This window comes from Saccoglossus kowalevskii, chromosome 18 (genome assembly GCF_978046115.1).
Source record: "Saccoglossus kowalevskii chromosome 18, keSacKowa6.1, whole genome shotgun sequence".
Taxonomy (NCBI): Eukaryota; Metazoa; Hemichordata; class Enteropneusta; family Harrimaniidae; genus Saccoglossus; species Saccoglossus kowalevskii.
This window is the reverse complement of record NC_140658.1, coordinates 16,870,185-16,891,822: the sequence shown is the minus strand read 5'-3', so window position 1 is coordinate 16,891,822 and position 21,638 is coordinate 16,870,185. Positions and strand designations below refer to the sequence as shown.

At 36.9% G+C, this 21,638-nt stretch overlaps 1 long non-coding RNA gene across 1 annotated transcript; it reads right to left on the bottom strand.

Annotated features, from left to right (window-relative positions):
* Window positions 1-2,196: 2,196 nt before the first annotated feature.
* Window positions 2,197-12,098, bottom strand: LOC102810423 (uncharacterized). The gene is made up of 3 exons (XR_438421.3): window positions 11,764-12,098; window positions 2,441-2,567; window positions 2,197-2,261 (listed from the first exon to the last, which is right to left on the bottom strand). It is a non-coding gene; the product is annotated as an uncharacterized LOC102810423 (long non-coding RNA).
* Window positions 12,099-21,638: the final 9,540 nt, after the last annotated feature.

Below are 21,638 nucleotides of genomic sequence, written 5' to 3'. Positions count from 1 at the left end.
AACTCAGCAGCTAATCAGCGACGGCCTTACAGTTAGATGACAATGGCGGTTTCAAATACCCCGGGAAAGTGTTTTATGTTCTTTGTGTAATTATGTGTTCGTATGCAAGGAATTTCACAAAAACGACGAATTCGACCGAATTTTGTTAGCGGCTGGCTTAAAGCGCGGTAGTCGTCGCGCTGCGCATGTGCGGCATTTATGTTGATAAACATTGGTTTTCCCACAATCCAATGCGCTTTTCAAATGGAAATCACAAGTATGAGGTTTGACCTGGGCGCGACTTGCACTGATTACCGTCGGTGACTCCTTGATATCTTCGAATAACATGAAAATTACCTAACTAAAGCTTGGAAACGTCACAATTCGTACTCGTTGATCTGCACAACAGTGAAAGTCGCCATCTTTGTTGATATGAGACCCATATATCTCGCACATGCGCAGCGCGACGATTACCGCGCTTTAATATTACCCCTAACGGATCGTTTGGCGGTGAAAGATTGGTATTTTTCCCTGATTTGAATGAATCTTGAAAACGCGTTTCACAACTTATGTCTTTATTTAGTTTCATGTCGTATTCATAATGGCGGCCATAATATAGTAAATATCGCATTTATTTTATTATCACTTGTGCGCCAGCTGACTGTGAATTAGATATTCAAATTAATGACATTTTGAAGGGGTCGGACGCTTAGCCGAACGTGAACTCGAAAATAGAAATGTTCCAAAAGTGAGGGGAGGGCGCTTAATCGAGCATTGGCGCTAACGGCCGGCATATGAATGATGTTCAAAATCAACGTCACTTCTGGTTTAAAACAATTAATATCTTTCTCAAACATTAATGCCAAACTGAATTACAATTTATGTACCACATAACTTACACAACACAACTTGAAAAAAATATAGTATTGATAAAATAAGAGAAGCGGAATTCAGGCAAGATGCATTTGTACAACAATGACATTTTGCGATTTCAGGTATAGTTTATCCGCCATTTTTTTCGCCAGAAATACATTGTTGTAATTTAAATGAACGTTGTTACATATAAGGTATGCACATATTTAAATTTCACTAGAGAAAAGATTAGGAACTTACGTTGAAAAAATAAAGAACACAATAATACTGGCCCTGTTTAGCAACGTTTTTCGTTCCAATCATACTGTAAACCCGGGGAAAAATCTATTGATGAAAACTAAATTTCGCCACCACACTTCAGGCATAACTTTGAAAATCACAGCTTTTCTGTATGTTAAAGGTAAGTGAACACCGTTTTAGAAAGGAAACCTTCAAAAAGAAAATAAATCTGACCCTTCAGATTCGACACTTACTTCAAATGTATCTATGTATCGACAGCCGCAGTGCTTTTCCATTCCATGACATGTATTCTGTTGAAAACGACTTCTATTGTCTATAAGTGTTTCCATAGTAAGGTGTACCGAAATTAGTATTTATCCGAGGACGTTGGCATGAACTAATTTGTACTCATTTGGGTCGAACTGGTATTATCAGATGTGAATTGTAAAACTTGGCTTTTGGCCAGCTGTAAAATTATCAGCCCATTTCTGCAATGTCTCTATGTTCCAATTATCATTAAAGAAATAACTCCCGGCACTTCTTGCGCGACATGTGTCAGATCAGTGTTGAAATAACGCCGACCTGCAGCGTCAATACCTTTGACCTAGTGGTCTAGTCTGTTGTGGAGCAACAGAATTTCAAAAATTGATAACCTGAAATTGGTGATAGGTAAAGTGAATATGGCATGAAGTATTTGCCGCATTTCACTTCTATTAAAAAAATATCAATTTCCAATAAAGTTATCAAGTTCAAATCCATTTGAACAAATCATTAATAGGATAAACAATATGGAAAGTTAATTAGTGTGCAAATTACCAAATTAATAATGCATTTGTTCAATGCATTTGTGTATTTTTACAAAGAATTATAAATATACGAGCATACACGGGTTTTTATTAAAAGTTAATCACGTCTGTTGTTTATAACATAGTATTTATGTACAAAATTACATTCAAATCTAGCCTGTCGGACGAACAGAAGACATACGTCGATACCAATCTACTTCACATTTGTGCCTTGTGCATGAGGCAAAATTCAGTAAGTTTGAACAGTTTGGCTATTTTCGAAAAATATATGCAAAGGAGACACATGCGTTGAGAGTAGAAGGACGATTATCTTGTTTTTATCCAGCATTCATTTCCAGCTCACTCTATGCTGATGATTGTCTGGGTCTCTGCCATAAACAGAATCTATAATAAATAAAAGAGAGAAAACTGTTAGCTTATTTGTTAGTTAGTTGTGACTTCATTTTCGCAGAAGTAATCTAAATAAACAATGAAACACTATAATTTCTATTAAATGTATATCATTATCAGATTTTATTCAAAAGTCTCCGAGTTCAGTTTTAGTAGGGTTATACTGTTTTTACCGTATCTACTGTCTCACTGCGTGTAAGCGTTGTAAATAATAGTCAAGTAGTTCCTTGTACATAGATTACAATCTTGTTAGAGTCCAAGTAACACAAAGATTTGGCTGCAAATCTAACACCATTGCCACTATATTGAACGAAAAGAGAAAGAAAAAAAATAAAATATTTCTCTATAACTCTTCAATCATTTCTTTTGAAAATTGGTTTGATGCAAAGAAAAAAGGTCTCGTAACCGCTATTTTTTTAATTCAATGCAAGCATAATTTGCTTTATTGTTCTAAAAACTCACGGCAACGTTGCACCTGAGTCTTATCCTAATTATTGACAAAAATATAAAGTTATCGTTGTATATGTTAGGTGGTCCACATATCCTCCTTTAAACGAACATAACTGTAGTGATATATCAGTTGCTAAGACTTTTTTACGACGTTACTGTGAGGTAAGACACAAATACAATTACTATTACATACTTAACAAAATATAATGTGTTTCAAATTAATTTGGAATATGTTGTGTCGTACATTAACCATTTTGAGTCACATATGGCAAAAAGTATTTGTGTCTCAATTTTCATATCACAAAACATATTTCGAAAATAATATAAATATTGTTCAATTCTTGTAATACAAACTGTAGACGTCCTATAGCAGTCACGTATTAGCCTATAGAAACACTCACTAACATTGTTTTGGCTTGTTTTTAAGAAATGTCACGTCTTATAGGACAGTATGAAGATTCGGTTTATTATTAATATATTTTATCTTATTTTGTTTCCACATATGACAGGTGCCCTCATAATACATCCCATACAGTTGCTGCGGAGATCGTCAGCTCATCAGCTTAGATAGAAAGGAAATTAATTGTTTGTACAGGACACCGGAAAACCATATAACCTGACTATAGGGTTACAGACTGGACCATGACAAATACTAAATTAGGAAGGCAATCACAACAAATATTGTCAGAGAGAGTTTTAAATACCACCGGTATAGTATATTGGCTACTGTAGACCCCCTCCCACCCCTCCCTTAGGAATTTTCATTGACCATATTTTTTAGTTAGCCTGGACCCTCAGCTATCCTAATCAAGTTGTTTACCATAAACTTGTTGGTGGGTGTGAGAGCCATGGCAATGTATTTATGAAATAAGGAAATTAAAGAAAATGACATATCTCTGTAAATAAACAACATACAAACTCGAATTAAATGTCAATGTATATAGTTTTGATGATGCCCAGTTGATTATGACCATGACCCTGGTCATTCAAGGTCAGAGTCATGGTGTAAACAAATAAAATTTTGAAAAAAAAATTGCTTGAAAGTTGAGGCCAGAATCAATTTTCCCACATTTTAGATGGATGACACCTAAGCATATACCCCTTGTAATGTCATTATGGCATTTGACAGGAAGAGCAGACATCGTGATGTTGGTGAACGGATTTGGGCACTGTGTGTCATATTCAGTTATACTAGAAATCCTGACTGCTATCCATGTGGTTATCAAATCCCATCATGATAATCCAATTCCACCTGGTATCAAAACACAAGGTAATGATGTGCTGCATTTCTGTTGGGACAAATTTGATCGCAGCGAAGAGACAACATCTGGTGCTGGAACGACTCACTAAACTCATTGTAATTCAAGAGATAGTCATTGACCAATCAAATGATGACAATTGTGAATTACCTGTCATGGCTAGGACAAAGAAGCGATCAGTGACAGATGAAGTTTAAATAATGGAGTCGTGTTTTTTCAAAAAAAACATGTTGAACCCAGCCTTAGTGTTCAAATTACTGAACCTCAACAAACAAGAGAATATGTTTTAGACATCATCTGACATGATATGGGTGTTGTGCACTGTGCACTGTGCAAGACACTACCAAAAACAGTTGACCAAAAACTACCTAGTTGGGGAGGTTGGATTTCTCTTACTGGAGAGAGAAGAGAAGAAAGAGAATCAATAGTGGAATACATGCCTCAAGTAAATGCCCAGATCACTGAACGCATGACTGTGATGCATGTGCTAAATATTTCCCAGAAGGCATCTGCTGCTGTTGGTCAGCCTTACACAATTGTAACATTCGATCTAGCTGCTGTCATCATTCAACTTGGGACATTCCACATGGCATGTGCATATATATGTGCATTGGGAAAATAATTGAAGGGTAGTAGATTGGAGGCAGTTGTGGTTGAATCCACAGTATGTGCATGTGGGTTGATAGAGTCATGCATAGGAAACATCACAATAGGGTCAGGGGCAAGTATGATGAATACAAAGACAAGTCCAGTGCTGGAGAAAAGGACATCACACCACAGTTATGGGTAGGGTACATGGATAAGGCATGGTTCAATATGCGTTTCCCGGGGGCTACTAAGGCCAATGGCATCACCCTTCATATGACCTGCCTGCAAGAAATGTGCCCTCTCTTCCTTAGTCAAGAAACTTGAAACTGTACTTGAATGTACTTCTTTACCTTTCACACACACACACGCACGCACGCACGCACGCACGCACGCACGCACGCACGCACGCACGCACGCACGCACGCACGCACGCACGCACGCACGCACACACACACCTTGGCGCTATGGAGCTTCTTGAGAATTATGGAATGAGTGTGAATCGATCTGGTGTTTCAAATTCTCGAAATGCTGTTGATATAACAATAGAACAGACCAATAACCGTCATGCCAGTGGGCATGGGCATGGTCATGGAATCATTGGATTTAGCCGTAACTTGACAGCCTATCATAGATGGAGTTACTCTCGGCATCCATGAGCAGATTATCTATAGGGAACACTTGTATCTGCTGGCATGAGATGAGCTACCACAAATATGTCACCGCATCAGAGATTGTAAAAGGGGAATCTGCAGTGCAGAAGTTGAACACTGCCTTGCAAAACTTTATCAATCCCTTCATAATACCTGATGAGCACAAACTGTATTGCATATCATCAGGGAGACCAGTTTCAGAGACCAGTTTTTACTTGCAGTTGACACACAAGGCACCAACGCCTACAAGAGATTCATAGAAGAGAGACTAGTGCAGAAGAGAGTCACTTTTAATGCACTAATCATGAGACTTAAGTTGAATTCGTTTGCATCAATGGCAGTGAAACAGTCTGTAACAAGTTCAACAAAGAAGATTAAGAAACTGGTAGCAGAGGGAAATGTATTTGGGCAGCTCATACTATGAACCATGATCTATGCATGGAAAAGGTGATGGCATATACACTTGGCCCAGTGCCTTGGGGTCTAGCCGCTGCTGATGGTGCAGCATACAAAACTGACAAGGCATAACTTCTTCTCAAACTGGAAGAGGGACATACTGTGACAAGCAGGTCAGATTCTGTGGTTCATATTATTGATGGAAATGCAATGTTACACTTACTAACACAAATCCCACAAAGCTTTGAAGAGTTGGCTCGGCGTATATTTGCACAGAACCCAAATACCACCCGTGTTGACTTTATTACAGATACATACCAGACTCAGAGTATCAAGAATATAGAGAGGGAACGTCATGGCACATTTCTCATACATGGACCTCTCACTAGAGTACCACATGACTTCAAACAGTTTCAAACAACAGTAACAAAACACAACTTATTTGTCTGATTTTGCAAGAATATAAGCAAGACAAATATGCGATAAAGCTGAAAAGAAGGCAGATAATGCTTGTCTCCGGAGAGAACTGTTGGTATCTAAGTAGTAAAAATGGCCATAGAACTGAGGTAGAAGAGGTTCAAAACTTGCGATCTGTACAGGTGGGTCAACCTATATATAATTTAATATATCCAAGTTTAACAAATATATATTCCAGTATACCAGTATGATGATAGCTACTTAGCATCTTAATCCACATTCCCAGAATTAGAAAATACGCATTATTAAAGCACATATAGTCAAGTAGGCCACTACTACACCAATGTTACCAATTTACATTTGATATGCTATTGATTCTAAAAAATGTCTTGATATTATTTGTCAGGTGGAAGCCAACACAAGAGTCATTCTCCACTGCTGTCATATTGCAATACACTGCATAGATTCAAGTGCCATCATAATCCGGTCTCCTGATACAGATGTTTTCTTCTTGCTGATGAAGTTTTCACAGAATATTAGAATACCACTAATCGTGAACACTGGTGTTGCAGACAAACGAAGGTTAATTAACATCAGCTCAGCAGTCCTGGCAATTGGCAATGAGCTATGCAATACTATGATTTCACTTCACGCATTCACTGGCTGTGATTCTAAAAGTTTATTTGTGCCTAAAAGCAGGGTGGGACCCCTGCGTGTCTCACAAGCTTAGGTACGAGCCAGACTCTTACCACAGATGAATTTGATGAATTGGAGGCATTCACATGCCTTATGTAAGTAGCGAAGACAGGTGTAAAAGATATCAACAAGCTTCAATACACTATGTTTATGACATGTTACACACCAAAGAACAAGTCACTGTCCAATATCAGGCTCTCATCTGGAATCAAGCTGTTAAGGCGTGTCCAGCCTGAAAATGGTCATGACTGGCAACTACAAAGAGACAAATTGCAGTACAAATGGACGTTGTTTTTTACCTTAATGATGAAGTATATTACAATATACGATAACAAAATTTGGCCGAATTCGTCGTTTTTGTGTGGAAAAATCCCTTAAATACGAACACCTAATTACACGAAAAACCGAAATTGTCATCCAACTGTAAGGCCGTCGCTGATTGGCTACTGGGCTGGAATGACAATTTTTGGTTTCAAATACCCCAGGAAAGTGTTCTATGTTCTTCGTGTAATTAGGTGTTCGTATGTAAGGAATTTTTCAGCACAAAAACGACGAATTGTTGGTTTGTAGAAAACTTGTCTTTTATTTAGTTTTATGCCCCTTTCAAGATGCCCCCCATATAGTAAATATCGCATTTATTTTATTATCACGTGCGCCAGCTGACTGTGGTCTAGCCAGATCCCAGACACAATATACAGCAACTGGTTGAACTTTGACGCTTGTGCATACACGGAATAATCAGTATATGCCAGGCGTTCTCTAATTGTATTTACTAATCTGGTCATTATCTTATGCACAAGAGCCTTTATCTAGATTGTTGTGTACGTTCGCAGTCAGGAAATAACAAACTAAAATTAGGAACATAAATTTATAAAACTATGACTATTAAAAAACAAATAGTAAAATGAAAGATTAAACAATAATCCACTAATTCTATTTTTATAAATGCGGCTGTGTGTGGCAAATTGCTTGCAAACACGGATACATGTTATCTGGACATCATGTGCTGTGCATGTGGGCGTGGGCGTGGAAGTTATCCAAGTGTTACTGTACAAAAACACAAAAACATGTATTAACATGCTCTGGCAACAATGTCTGCAATAATAACAGTTAATAACAGTTCCTAATAGGTTAAAAAGGTATGTTTTAATGTGGTATGTTTTAGATGCCCACGTTGGTAACCGAGAATACTACAGGTTTCACAATCGTGCTATTGTAGGATTTGAATGTTGTGTCAATGTAAAAACTTCATTTTGAGAGACAAAACGTCAAAACCGAATTTTAGGAAGTAAAAATATAATCCAGCTATGTGCAATACAAACAACAATTTTGTCAAATCTTCATATGTGGAATATATAAATGTATACTTGTTACAAGGCTTCGCTGGTAACTTTTATTTACGTGCAGATGCTTGAGTGTGATTACGTAAAAAATAACTGAACGTTAAAGCATTGTGTAGAATATGTAACTCCTCGATCTCCTGTAGCGAGAAATAAAGCTCGTAGTGCCTCGCATATTGTCACGAACAATGTCAAAGATTAAGCCATAATTCAATTTAGTAATCGATTTTGATATCTAAATAAAGGGACTATTGTGTTAAATAACCTCTGCCCTAGTCCAAGTGACCACTCAATTTGTATAAAGGCCAAATGGTGGCAATCAGGGGATATTCAAAATAATATATATTTTATAGATTGTAGCAAAACAAGCGAAAAATAACCGAAATAACAATTACCAAGCCACATAAAATACCTAGGCTAATACAATTATTTGACATTATGGACACAGAACCGTATAAGAATATTCTACCGGGTGCTTGAGAAGTAATGGTGAGTTGCAAGCACAGACAATTACAGTTAGACGATGTGATATCTAAGAAAAACTTGGGAGCCTGCAAAAGCTAGTGAATAGTAGCATGTATTAAAATAACAATCGACGTGATAGACGATTGTCTATGCTATAATACTGGGTGCGTTGTTAAAGTGTCCTAACTTTGATGAGTAGCAACTAATTATACAAGTCGGAGTCAGGAGTGTTAAAATAAATGTGTTGCGCAGAAGTACAGAGCAAATTCAATAACAGATGGTCGTTGCCATAATAAACAAATCTTTTTCCAGACGATACGCCTAAGGAGTCGAATCAAACATGTGTTGCTCGGTGGCATTCCCCGACGACTGATCTTTTATAGAGAATCTGTTGCAGTTGTACTCTACGACAACTTTTCTGTTGTGTTTGACTTCTACTATAACCATGATGGACAGGGCAGTGTTCAATAGATGTTGTTTAAATGTTTCCAATTTACTACATGAATAAAGGTCTTAATCAGACCACTCGTGTGTCTCGTCTTCTCTGTGGCAGATATTCAACAATTAGAACTTACTTCCTTTGAACTTAAGTCCAGTGAAACCAGAATAATCAAACAAGGTGGAGTGTTGTGTTTTTTAAACACATTGCAACAATAGATTTCACTGCTTCTAAATGATTTTATTCTAAACAGATTAAAATTGTAACAGGTGGAAAATCACGTCTGAAAAACCATTGTTTAAACTCATAACTACCACCGAATTCCGATTTGAGCAAAGTGTCATCCCGCGATCTACCACCAAGTAATGAAATATATTTCAGAATTTGACAAGCGTTATTTTAAATTAATTGGCCCTAGAGGTACATCTATACGTTATTGTTGGACAGGTTCGTCTCTGTAATAGATCGTTACCATAACTACAGGAAAAAACAAGACAAAGGTCGTTGCCATAATCGGTGAGTTATCCAAGTATATATAGGCAACTGTTGGGGCTACATTGTTACACTGTTTTACCCAAAACCCTGTGTAAATGAACGCCACTATGTTAAATAGACCAGGAATGATTCTTGAAAATTACAAAGTATTAAACGAGATGGGTAAATCATGCTCTGGAAAAGCTCTGCTTTCTGTTTGAACCTAGATCTCGTATTTCTGTTCATCACAAAAACACCACGAATGTTCGATTTGAGCAAAATAGTCCATGGTCTCCTAAAACACGTCATAAATTTCAAGCGACGACTCCGCTGGACAAGTTAATGTTTGGACATGGCCTCACCAGATAGATATATACGCTATTACATTGGGACGAGGGTTGTCCCTGAAATTGATTGAAATAATGTGCACTGTAGATCGTAAAAATAAAGAAATTATTTTCCAGCCTAGCTCACCTAGCCCTGAACCGTGGACTTCCTTTGCAGTGCACACAATTGAAGTTGTAGAAAATCGTTTTATGTTATACGGGCTGCAATTTATTCTTTTTTTACTTACAGATCCGAGTTTACGAAATTACATGAGGGTGTTACAACTACTTGTGTAAAGTTGTGTTATAGATTTGTAACGTGTTCATGTCATATAAATATTAAATAGTTTAAATGGCTGTGTGATTTAATACATTGCAATTAGTTTGCGATTGTTTTTTCATTATGTTTTGTATTCTTCCTTGTATTAACTCATTATAAAATTTGTTTTATTCTTATAATTATGGGTATATGTTGACATCATTTCAAGACTTATTGTCATGGGGATATTACCATTTCGTCATATCATATGCCATCGTTAGCCATTTTGCAGACTTTACGCCATCCAAGAAAAAAATACCGAAGGTTAGAATGTGTCTAGCATACGCAATACATGATTAACTCGTGCCCTGTGGGACAGAGACGCAGTGACCACTTGCTGACCACAAGCGTAAATACATTGTCTGTCGACTCAGAATAACACATATAATGAACAAAGAGGAGTTATTATGTTTTAAACCCAACATAAATTGGGGGAGCTTGTTGTCTGTTCTCTGGAAATTGTTCGGTTTCTTTCAGGAAGTTGATTGTCGTTGTCTTTAGGTCGAATATTTTCGCTAACGTTCCTGCAACAAGGAACGGTACAAATTAAAATTCACGTCCATGACGTTCCCTGCAGTGTGGTCAGTTTTTTGTCGTGATAGTTGTCTGTGAACAATTTTAGTAATGATTTTTTTTCAATTTTATATATTGTCCGCGCTCTTGCATACCTAAGTTTAGGTATTGACTAAGTTGTTGTGTTCACAATATTTGGATCAAAAATATATAAAGACGGATGTAAAATAACTCATCGTCTGGCTTCCTTTAATAATTTCATATATTAATAAATAACTTGGACATTTCATAAATTTTATCCTTGAACTTCTTTGCCTATTCCAATCGCTACCTAGAGATGTGCTGAACTGATAACCATGGACACCGATTGGTGTTACACAATTACTGCAAAATTGTTTGGAGAATAAGTTTGGTCAAATTAAATCACCTAACGACTGAAAAAACATTTCGTTTGTTTTTATTTAAACCATATCTATATATATCGGTTACTGAAATCAGTTAATATAAGTTATTCTATCCACCGTTGAGGGCGCCTGAAAAGGATCAATGAGGTTGGCACAAGTTCTAAATAAAAGTGGGATGCCTATAGTATCAACTGATTGCTATATTTATATCTCCAGCCCACTTTTTGTTTCACTATTCAATGCTTATTATTTTCGGTAATTTGATCAAAATTACTGCATACGAAAATGTAAACATGAACATAATTTCATTGAATTACATTTAGATCGCAGTTGACAAGAAATTATATTTTATGAATTTCGGTAAAACATTTGTATTGATATATATTTGTGAATATATTAAACGATTAAAATTATATTTCAGACACCGACGAATTAAATGTAGAATGAAGAAAAACCGCAATAATGATTGAACCCATATTGCATATAATATATACTAATATACTATATCTGTAATGATCATGGCAAAATAGAGCATTCTTGGAATATTATGTTCTTTAGTAAATGATAGTATATTGTTCCGTATATGTTAACATTATTGAAATATATTGCCATGTGGATATTACACCGGATGTAACATGATGCCTGTTCCAATTAATGATTAACATGGCGCCATGTTTGCAGCATGATCAGGCAACCTGTTTTAAAAGAACAAATAACATGTGTTAGAATGTTACAAATTACTCAAAAGTTGAATACTCACCGTGTATATTCTTACATAGCGTAGGCTGTATAGATCATTACAATGGCATCACAACATTAGCCTCACAGTTGAAACACGGTTAGGTAGGCTAAAACGATGAACGAATAGAGCAAGCGTTGTCCTTGGACACACCTTATTGAGAGATGGTGGATTAACTTTGCCGTCTCCGCATTGTACCATCCTTAATACCGTTGTTATCTAATTGGCGAATAGTGTATTACCAAAATCATGCTCTACAGCTTATTAAGAGGCTGAAAACAACCCATTATGTTCTGAATTCGCACCCAGTCTGTCGGGAATCGGTGATCGCAACGTAAGGTTACATATCTCTGCATCGACCCGGGGTTATACTGTTTATAATTAACTTACCAGACTGGGTTAATAGTTGACTAGTCCATACTAGTCCATAAACAAAGTTTTATTAGAATCATTTACATTAGGTCATCAGATATACGAATTTTAATTCAACATCCTTGCACTCAATATAAGCAATTATTATAATTTTGTGTTGGAAAGATAATAATAGTTGTGTATGATAAACTATAAATATTGTCCAAGGGCCCAAATAAACGTGAACGATATATATGTCACAACGTTGGTGGCGTTATGCTATGCAAACAAATTTGCAATCTTACCATTTCTAGTGATTTTCCTGATGCAATATCCTATATTTTAGTTTTTACCATTACAATTAATTTAGTGTGTTAACACATATATAGTATGGTGTAATGTGTGGTCATTGAAGTATTGATACGATATTTGAAATTATTATTCTACTGCATATCCGCCTTACCGACAACAGAGTAACATATCAATTTGAAGTTGCATCATCGTGTATGAGAAAAATCAAATAATTAAATTAACCTGATGTACGTGAAAAATAAAATAATCACTAGTAACATTGCTTTTTCGTGATTTATATGTACAATAATTAGAATTATTAATATTATATTTTAAAATTACAACTCCATTGTCAGCTGTAACTTGCAGGACACCTCCCACGGATTATTTTGATTATTTTTCCATGACTTTCAGTTGGTTGGGACTTCGTAGAAACATATTTCTTAGTATTCACGTCAATACGTCAATTCACAGAATTTTACAAAGGAGCAGAATAAGTTTAAAGCGCGGTAGTTTTCGCGCTGCGCATGTGCGATATTTGTATTGATAAACATCGATTTCCCCACAATTCAATGCGCTATTCAATGGAAATCACAAGTATGAGGTTTGACCTGGGCGCGACTTGCACTGATTACCGCCGGTGACTCCTTGATACCTTCGAATAACATGAAACGTCTCAGTTCATACCCGTTGATCTGCGCAACAGTCAAAGTCGCCATCTTTGTTTATATGAGACCCATATATCTCTCACATGTGCAGCGCGACGACTACCGCGCTTTAAGACATAAACAGTTACTTCAACATCGAGCCTAACAGCATTATTTATTTCGGCATTCACCCACACAGTGCCCCTTCATTGGGGTGCTGTAGTCAGTCACTGTATCCCTGCTGGGTTACTTATCACTAAGACTGCTCAGCGTTCTAATTCTAGTGAATGTAGTAGCAGAGTTCAAAGGGGTCGGGAAAGTCCTATGAAAGGAGAACGACGACAAAGGTCATAACTGTCAAAGCTATAAAGCTAACTCCAGCATCTGGCAGAGATTTCCTAGTATCATGCAGTGTTAGGGGTAATGTTACCCTGAGGAATCAATTCTTTACTATATTGTGTTAATATATATTATGGCAATTAGCTCGGTATTGATATAATGCAGTATACTGTAAAGTGCCCTCTATGCAAGGCAAATATTCTTTACCCAGATACAGTTTTGACGCATTGTTTTTCTCCAAAGAGATTAAACTCACCAGTATGTTGCTACGAATGACTGTGTCAAAGGTGGATGTCTTGTTGATGGAACACCTAGTTTGAAGCTCAATACAATTGTTGAAGACCATGTTGCCAGCAATGGACACTTTAGCAAATCCCGCCGTGGCATAAGACCGAGGTTACAAGCAGTCTATTAGAGGTTGCCTCATACTCTCCAATCCTATTGACATACCTTATTTCACCCAGATGTTAGTCACACTGTCATTTACCAGTTGCAAAAATAAAAGCTCTCCATTAAAACAAAAAATACCCTCTGCATATGACAGGTTCTCGACCTACCATTTCATAGAGTCTCCATAACATTACCAAGACTATTAATTCAGGCATCCTTGACACATTAGGCACAAGTAAGGGAGAGTATGTATTGTTGATGTCTGTATCCGGGGTATTTGTTGACCACTTGCCATCCAGTCAAATAGAAAGTGGCCAGGCTACATTACAACACCAGAGTGGTTCTGCTTTCTCCAACTAGGCAAGTGCAAAGATGCATTGTCGAATATATTCATGGTGAAAACATTTCTATGATTGTAAGCCAATCACAGCAAACATTAGAGAAACACAGGAAGGGGTCTAGAACTCCATAACAATTCTTAGTAGAAGCATTTGCACATATTTGGTACAACCAAGGCACAAATGAACCCACAGTTCGTTGCAAAAGCTAACCACATGTGGATCTGTTCACCTATCACAAGAAAAACAAAGATTAGTGTATCCAACAGCAGGATGCATTTTTGCGTTTTCCCTCGAATTTACACCAATCCAGCACCCTATAGCATTGCCTACAAGCACAAATACATTATTTTAACAGCGGGTTTCTTGTTCATGCCACCTGAATCACTGGGGATTTACTCTAGTTGCTACTTTTATAGTATGTTTAACCACCATTGAATACACACATAACATTTTGTTTTGGCTCAACTATAATATGGTTATATAGTATAATTTGGGATTGAATACTCCACAAGTCAGTCCTCTGCAACAAAATTGAGGACTGGGTCATTTGATCAGCCAAAGGAGGTGGTTCCATAGCAACCAGAATATCGTTTGGCTATTCTGAATAAATTTTGATCTAGTTACATCAAGGCACAGTCTCATGAGAGTATTACGCTGATGAAGCCTGATTCTGATCCAGGTCTATCTGACAGTCTGGGACAAAATATAGTCAGGTTATTGTTCTATCTATCCATTTTCTTTCTTTGAGCAGAATTAGCGTGCAGTTCAGTTCCAGATAGCCCACCTCAATTTGAATTTCATATAATCTGCCAAATCATTAAACTCCATTCTGTCATTCACAAACTGTCCTTTACCCTGAGAATAAACATAAACACTGGTGGTCAATTTTAGTGAGCAGCTAGGAGAAACCAACCTGCTTCTGTTGCTTGTTTAAGAACGTAGTGGGGAAAGCCAATCCGATCCGAGGCTTTCATTATACATTGTGTCCTTTGAATCGACGTATATATTTTTCTAGACCACCCGAAAAAAAAAGAAACATGGTACCGTTAAACATGTTTTTTGTTTGTGTATTCTGCTTCTGTAATTTATTATCTTATGACTCCATCAAATGTTGTTTTGTGTTGGACCAGTTCTTGTGTCATCCGTTTTATCATTTGCTGTAATTTCATCAGTGGAGGAGTGTTTTGTTTAATTAAAAATACTCTCACGTGCTTTAAACGACTATGCGTGTGTCCATCTTGCATAGCTTTAATATGTACGGAAATTGAGTTGCATGCAGTGTTGCTAAGTTAGACTCTAACTATCATTTACAAACCGGTAGTGTGTTCAGGTCATATGGCTTATTTTATGAAACTGAATAATTAGTTTGCAAACCCAATAATAATAATACATTTTAGTCGTACGTGCAGCCCACCTCAGTTCTCTAGTAATATTTTCAACCCAAGTTATTTAAATGTATTTTGGGAATAGAAAGACCACCTACACCCTGCTGCAACCAAAAATAATTATTATTGTATCTCTGCGATTTATAGGCAAATATTTATCGTTTACAAGGTTCCTTAATAACACCTCTCAGCTTGTACGTACGTCCGGTGGTGTATTATTAGGTGTATTACATGTTATTGAGTTTTTTAAAAATGTGTTTTACTCAACGTTTGCCAAAATCATGAAATAACAAGTAACCTGTAGAATACTGTGTGGGTAATATTTTTTATATTGATTTTTTTGTTGCATTTGCAGCAAATAGTTACCAAACAATGAGAAATCTATAGGATTGAATATATCCCACAGCTGGCTTCACATGCATTGTTCATATTTCATATGGTGCTTACACCAGGATTTAATTACAGCACCTAGGCGGTATGTGGTTACAGCTTAATGTTCGAGTAATCGCAAGAAATTGACATGACAATAGAAATTCATTAAAGACTGCCACTCCCATGCAATTAACAGCGAGTGAAATTCCTGGGATTGAAACATATATTTTGAAGTCACTGATGTAGGCAACGAATAACTGCAAGTTGACATAAAGACGAGGTAGTTTATTTAATCAGTGGTCAACTAGAGGCTGAAATTATAATTAATTTGTTTATTTCAATTTCTCCTGACGTCAAATAGAATACACTGGTGAAACACGGTAGTAACTGTGGGTGAAAGGATGTTTTGGGGTGTAGTTTACATTGTATATGGAGTGGTAGGGTCGGGTGTAATGTGTTCATTTCCAACTATTATGAAGTCACGTAGTATTTCACTTAATTTATTTTTGCTGACATGTTTTCAAGCATTACATGTGAATCTAATTTTCACTGCGCTGTGTCTCAATATAGTATGAGGGAAATGGCATATTCACTGAAATTTATTTCAGGGGAAAAATGTTTTCAGTGATAATGAAGTATTATGACAGATACCCTCCCCGTGGCTTTCATTGCGTATGGAAGTTATTTTCACGAGTGATGCGGTGTATCCTGCTGCCGTACTTTCACGAGCGAAGCCACGGGGAGGGTGTGGGGTTCTGTTATTATACACATGTCCCATATTTGATTATTTCATATTAAAAAAAGAACGTGCAACAAACCGGGATAGAAATTTAGATCGGGGAACCCAATTGCCCATTAATATGCTCCAAGACAGTGCTGCGACCTAGCAACGCTTGTCAGTGTAGAACGCGTGTCGCTGTACGTGTGAAAATAAAATAATCAGACGTCTAATTTAAGTCATTGTCCGAATAAATAACTCGTGGATGTTTAAGCGCGGTGGTCGTAGCACAGCGCGTGTTCGAATTTCATGTAAATAAACAATGTATTTTACACGCGTTGTATACGTCGCTGTGAGTCCCATATCGAACAGGACGCGACACGACGACTGTCGCCCTTTAGTTGGGACCACGACAGAACCAGAACTTAAACTGGGCGACTACGATACACGGTTGATGTTGAAGTTAAAAGTTCCTCGACAGATCTGTACATTGGCAAACATGCCGTGCAACTGCGGTACTCTACTGACGGAATGACTTTCGTTGAAATCGGTCGTCGCTGACTCGTGAGCTGCACACTACAACCTCGTTTGGGATGTTGCTTGCTTGTCGTGGATAGACTGAGTTTTGGTTACCGGTTAAATTTTGCTAATTTGGCGTTGGTAATCTTTATTTGGAACTGAGTAACGCCGCAACGTCGCCAGCAGAAACCTCATGGTATATCGATGTTGATGGTTGCGGCTCCATATTAATCGGAGATTTTACTGCGGGTCCAGGCAGCGGGTGGATCTTCCGAGAGCCCTTAAAGATTTATAAAACTCAGATTCCAGGTGGTCAACAAACATTAAGTTCTCCCAATCCTAGTATTCTATGTGATGTACATCTAACATGCCAAAAATGCTGGTGAACGATTTGAACCTGACAAAAGTACTTGAAATAGATACCAGGAAGGGGAGGGGGGTAAAAGAAAAGTTATATAACATTTTTATTAAAATACACAAGTTTGTCCAACTCCCTGTGATACAACACCTCAGACATAGCTCATTGTACTCGGCTGGAGTGTGGGCAAAAAGTTACTATTTGAATTTTTGATATCTTTTTTCATTAATGAGAAAGTTGACCCCGAAGTTAGAGTAACTGTTCAGCAGGAATGGCTTTTTAACTCTTCTGTGATTTTTTTTTGGCTTGGCTGATTTTGTCACGGTTCATACTTGACAGGCAGGTCGTACCATCACTAATTGGAAAAACAATCCTGACCCACCGCTACCATGGCAACAGCCAAAAGTCTTGTAATAGCAGTGCCCAAGTGGTAAGAGATCACCGGCGCCGACATTGTTACCACTGTCAACGGAATCCCAACGCTGCTTTGAACTTTGAATAAAATGTAAATGCTGCTTCCAATCTAGAAAATACTATCGCAAAACGATTGGAAATTATACATTTAACGGCTGAATACGTCCTAACAATAAAATAAAGTGACTTCTAATGACTGCCATGTGATTTTGCAAACCTCGTATAAGGTGCCCGGTTTTAGTTATAAACAGACGTTAGCTTCACGTTCATGTCCCTTCCATGATAACAGCCGAAAACATATTGCTTGTTTTTTACCGGTTTTCATTGGCAACCGAAGTATTTTTATTTTGTAAACAAATTTTCGTCTGCTATTTTTATTCAGTTCAAATCGTTCAGCAACATTTTTGGCATATTAGGTGTACATCACATGGAATACTACGATTGAGAGAACTTGATGTATGTTGACTGATTTTTATCATAGTACGAAGTACCAGGAAGTTACTCAGTTCCAAATAAAGATTACCAACGTCAAATGAGCAACATTTGACTGGTAATCAAGATTCATGTAATCCATGGCTAACAAGCAACATCACAAGCGAAGTTGTAGCATGCAGTAAGTCATCCCGTCAGTGGAGTACCGCAGTAACACGGCATGTTTGCCATCAGCCATTGTATTCAAACGAATCACGTGGTGTGCCGTTCTCGTTCAAACCCGGGATTCGATCAATAGGAGAGTCCCATTAAAAAAACACATTGCAAATCATGCAAGTTCAACATTTTCAAACCAATATACTAAAACAGAAATACTCAGAGATGTAAATGAAGGATAGATATTACTTTTCACTATACACATCTCTGTTGATACTATCCCTCACATATTGTACTCCCAATTACTCCTGCGTAAAATGGACTAGCCTCTTCTTGTTGACATTCAGACTAAAATCACGTGACAGGCTGTTAAAATTGGCTGTTGCATACTCTTTCGCCGGTCTGGAAAATGTGTTTAATTAACTCGCATTCAAGCAACAATGCAGATTTCCCAGTGGGAGTGAGACTATTCAAACTCTGCCACTAAAAAATAGGGGTGTTTTCAGCAAAAAACGAATAACCCTGGAATACACACAATATACTGAATTTCGGAACAAATCGTGCATTACTTACAGCAGCAGAATACCACAGAAATATCAGACGAAACATGAAAACACTATATATTGTATTTCAGCCTGAACCCTCTATATTGCAATTCAAGGAATTAACCCCATATGTGCATCCATTTCCCACCTTGGTATCATCCACCCCTGAAAACAAACTCTTAATACCACGCTGAAGCGTTTGGTAAAAAGCACCGAATTAGGTTTCTATAGTCACTAGTTATTCAGTCACCATAACTGACTATAGTGTATCACAAATGTTAAACGTGCTAAACCATTTTGATGATATAAATTGATACTTTCCGACCTTATGATCAAACACAGTTACCCATGCTAAAACACCGAGGGCACTTGATTCTAAAATGTTTTGTCTTTGCATATGTACCCCACAAATATAGTTCTTTACACTATACATTAATGCTTGTTTTCCCTCCAAATAAAAACAAATTATTAAGGAGTTACATTTCTTTAAATTTTTGGTTTTAATTTGTATTGTATTTGCTAAATGTGTATCACTCACATGCCAGGTCAAATACTGAGCCATCGCATGAAAACGTCCAACCTAAGCCGACCAAGATTTATCCTTCAGACTAATGGCATTTTGACATTGCCGGAATATGTTATTGGTATTAATTATTAAAAATACCACCTTGTTAGAAAAGTTAATGTGGTACATTAAACTGCCGTGTATCGTGATGGCAACAAATGATGGCCAATTTATACTTTGTCCAGGGTTATGTGACAGTGAGACATCACTAGGTTGGCCAGTCATTCTCGGTGTTACTGCATACCATGGTGTGATTCAAGGGTGTTAGAGTTGTAGCTTTATCGTTCAGCAAAATGATTGGGATTGGTTGGAACTCAATTAGTCTATTTACGCCATTAAATTAATTTTGGTTGTATATTGACTGTTTCGGACATATTAATTTGTTTTCACGATGTGAATATGGACACTAGAGTTGTGGTTATAGGAAGAATAACACATTGTGCGTCGATATACGCGGCTTCAACAATTTTAATTAATATCTGAAATTGAGATATTCATACTACTATGGTACCAAATCTTTTTAAAATTGTGAATTGGCGAAACGATTTTGAAGGGTACAGTTGGTACAAATTGTACCGCATTTCTTTACTCGTATAAACTATTAACGACTATGACTCCTTCTTGCATAGCTTCAATGTGTTCGGAAATTGAGTTGCATGGAGTTTTGCTAAGCCAGACTCTAACCATCATTCAATAACTGGTAGTGTGTTCAGATCATATGGCTTATTTTATAAAACTGATAACTGATAACTAGTTTCCATACCCGAAATATAATAATACGTACGTACAGCCTACCTCAGTTCTCCAGCAATATTTTCAACCCAAATTATTAAAATGTATTTTGGGGATAGAAAAGACTACCTACACCCAGCTGCAAGCCAAAATAATTATTATTGTATCTCTGCGCTTTATAGGAAAATATTTATCAAATATTTCTCAATAATACCTCTCAGATTGTACGTACGTCCGGTGTTGTATTATTAGGTGTAAAACATATTATTGAGTTTTATAAAAATGTGTTTTACTCAACATTTACCAAATCATAAAAAACCGCAATGAATTAGGTTTCAAGAGTCACTAGTTATTCAGTCACTATAAGTGACTATAGTGTATCACAAATGCTAAACGTGCTAAACCAATTTGATGATATAAATGAATACTTGCCGACACTATGATCAAACACAGTCACCCATGCATCACCGAGGGCACTTGATTCTATAATGTTTTGTCTTTGCATATTTACCCCACAAATATAGTTCTTTAAACTATATTATTGCTTGTTTTCCCTCCACATGAAAACAATACTAAGGAGTTACAGTTCTTTCCATTTTTGGTTTTAATTTGTTTTGTGTTTGCTAAATGTGTATCATTCACAAAATACTGAGCCAACGCATGAATACGTTTACCTCAGTTTTCGCGGGAGACGTCCAACCTAAGCCAACCAAGATTTATCCTTCAGACTAATGGTATTTTGATATTGACGGGATATTTTAATGGTATTAATTAGCATAAATACCACCTTGTTAGAAAAGTTAATGTGGTACCTTAAACTGCCGTGTATCGTGATAGCAACAAATGATGGCCAATTTATACTTTGTCCAGGGTTATGTGACAGTGAGACATCACTAGGTTGGCCAGTCATTCTCGGTGTTACTGCATAGCATTGTGTGATTCAAGGGTGTTAGAGTTGTAGCTTTATCGTTCAGCAAAATGATTGGGATTGGTTGGAACTAAATTAGTCTATTTACGCCATTAAATTAATTTTGGTTGTATATTGACTGTTTCGGACATATTAATTTGTTTTCACGATGTGAATATGGACACTAGAGTTGTGGTTCTAGGAAGAATAACACATTGTGCGTCGATATACGCGGCTTCAACAATTTTAATTAATATCTGAAATTGAGATTCTTTAGATTTTTAGAATTATGAATTGGCGAAACGATTTTGAAGGGTACAGTTGGTACAAATTGTACCGCATTACTTTACTCGAAAAAAAATATTTTTTAAACGACTATGACTCCTTCTTGCATAGCTTTAATATGTATGGAAATTGAGTTGCATGGAGTTATG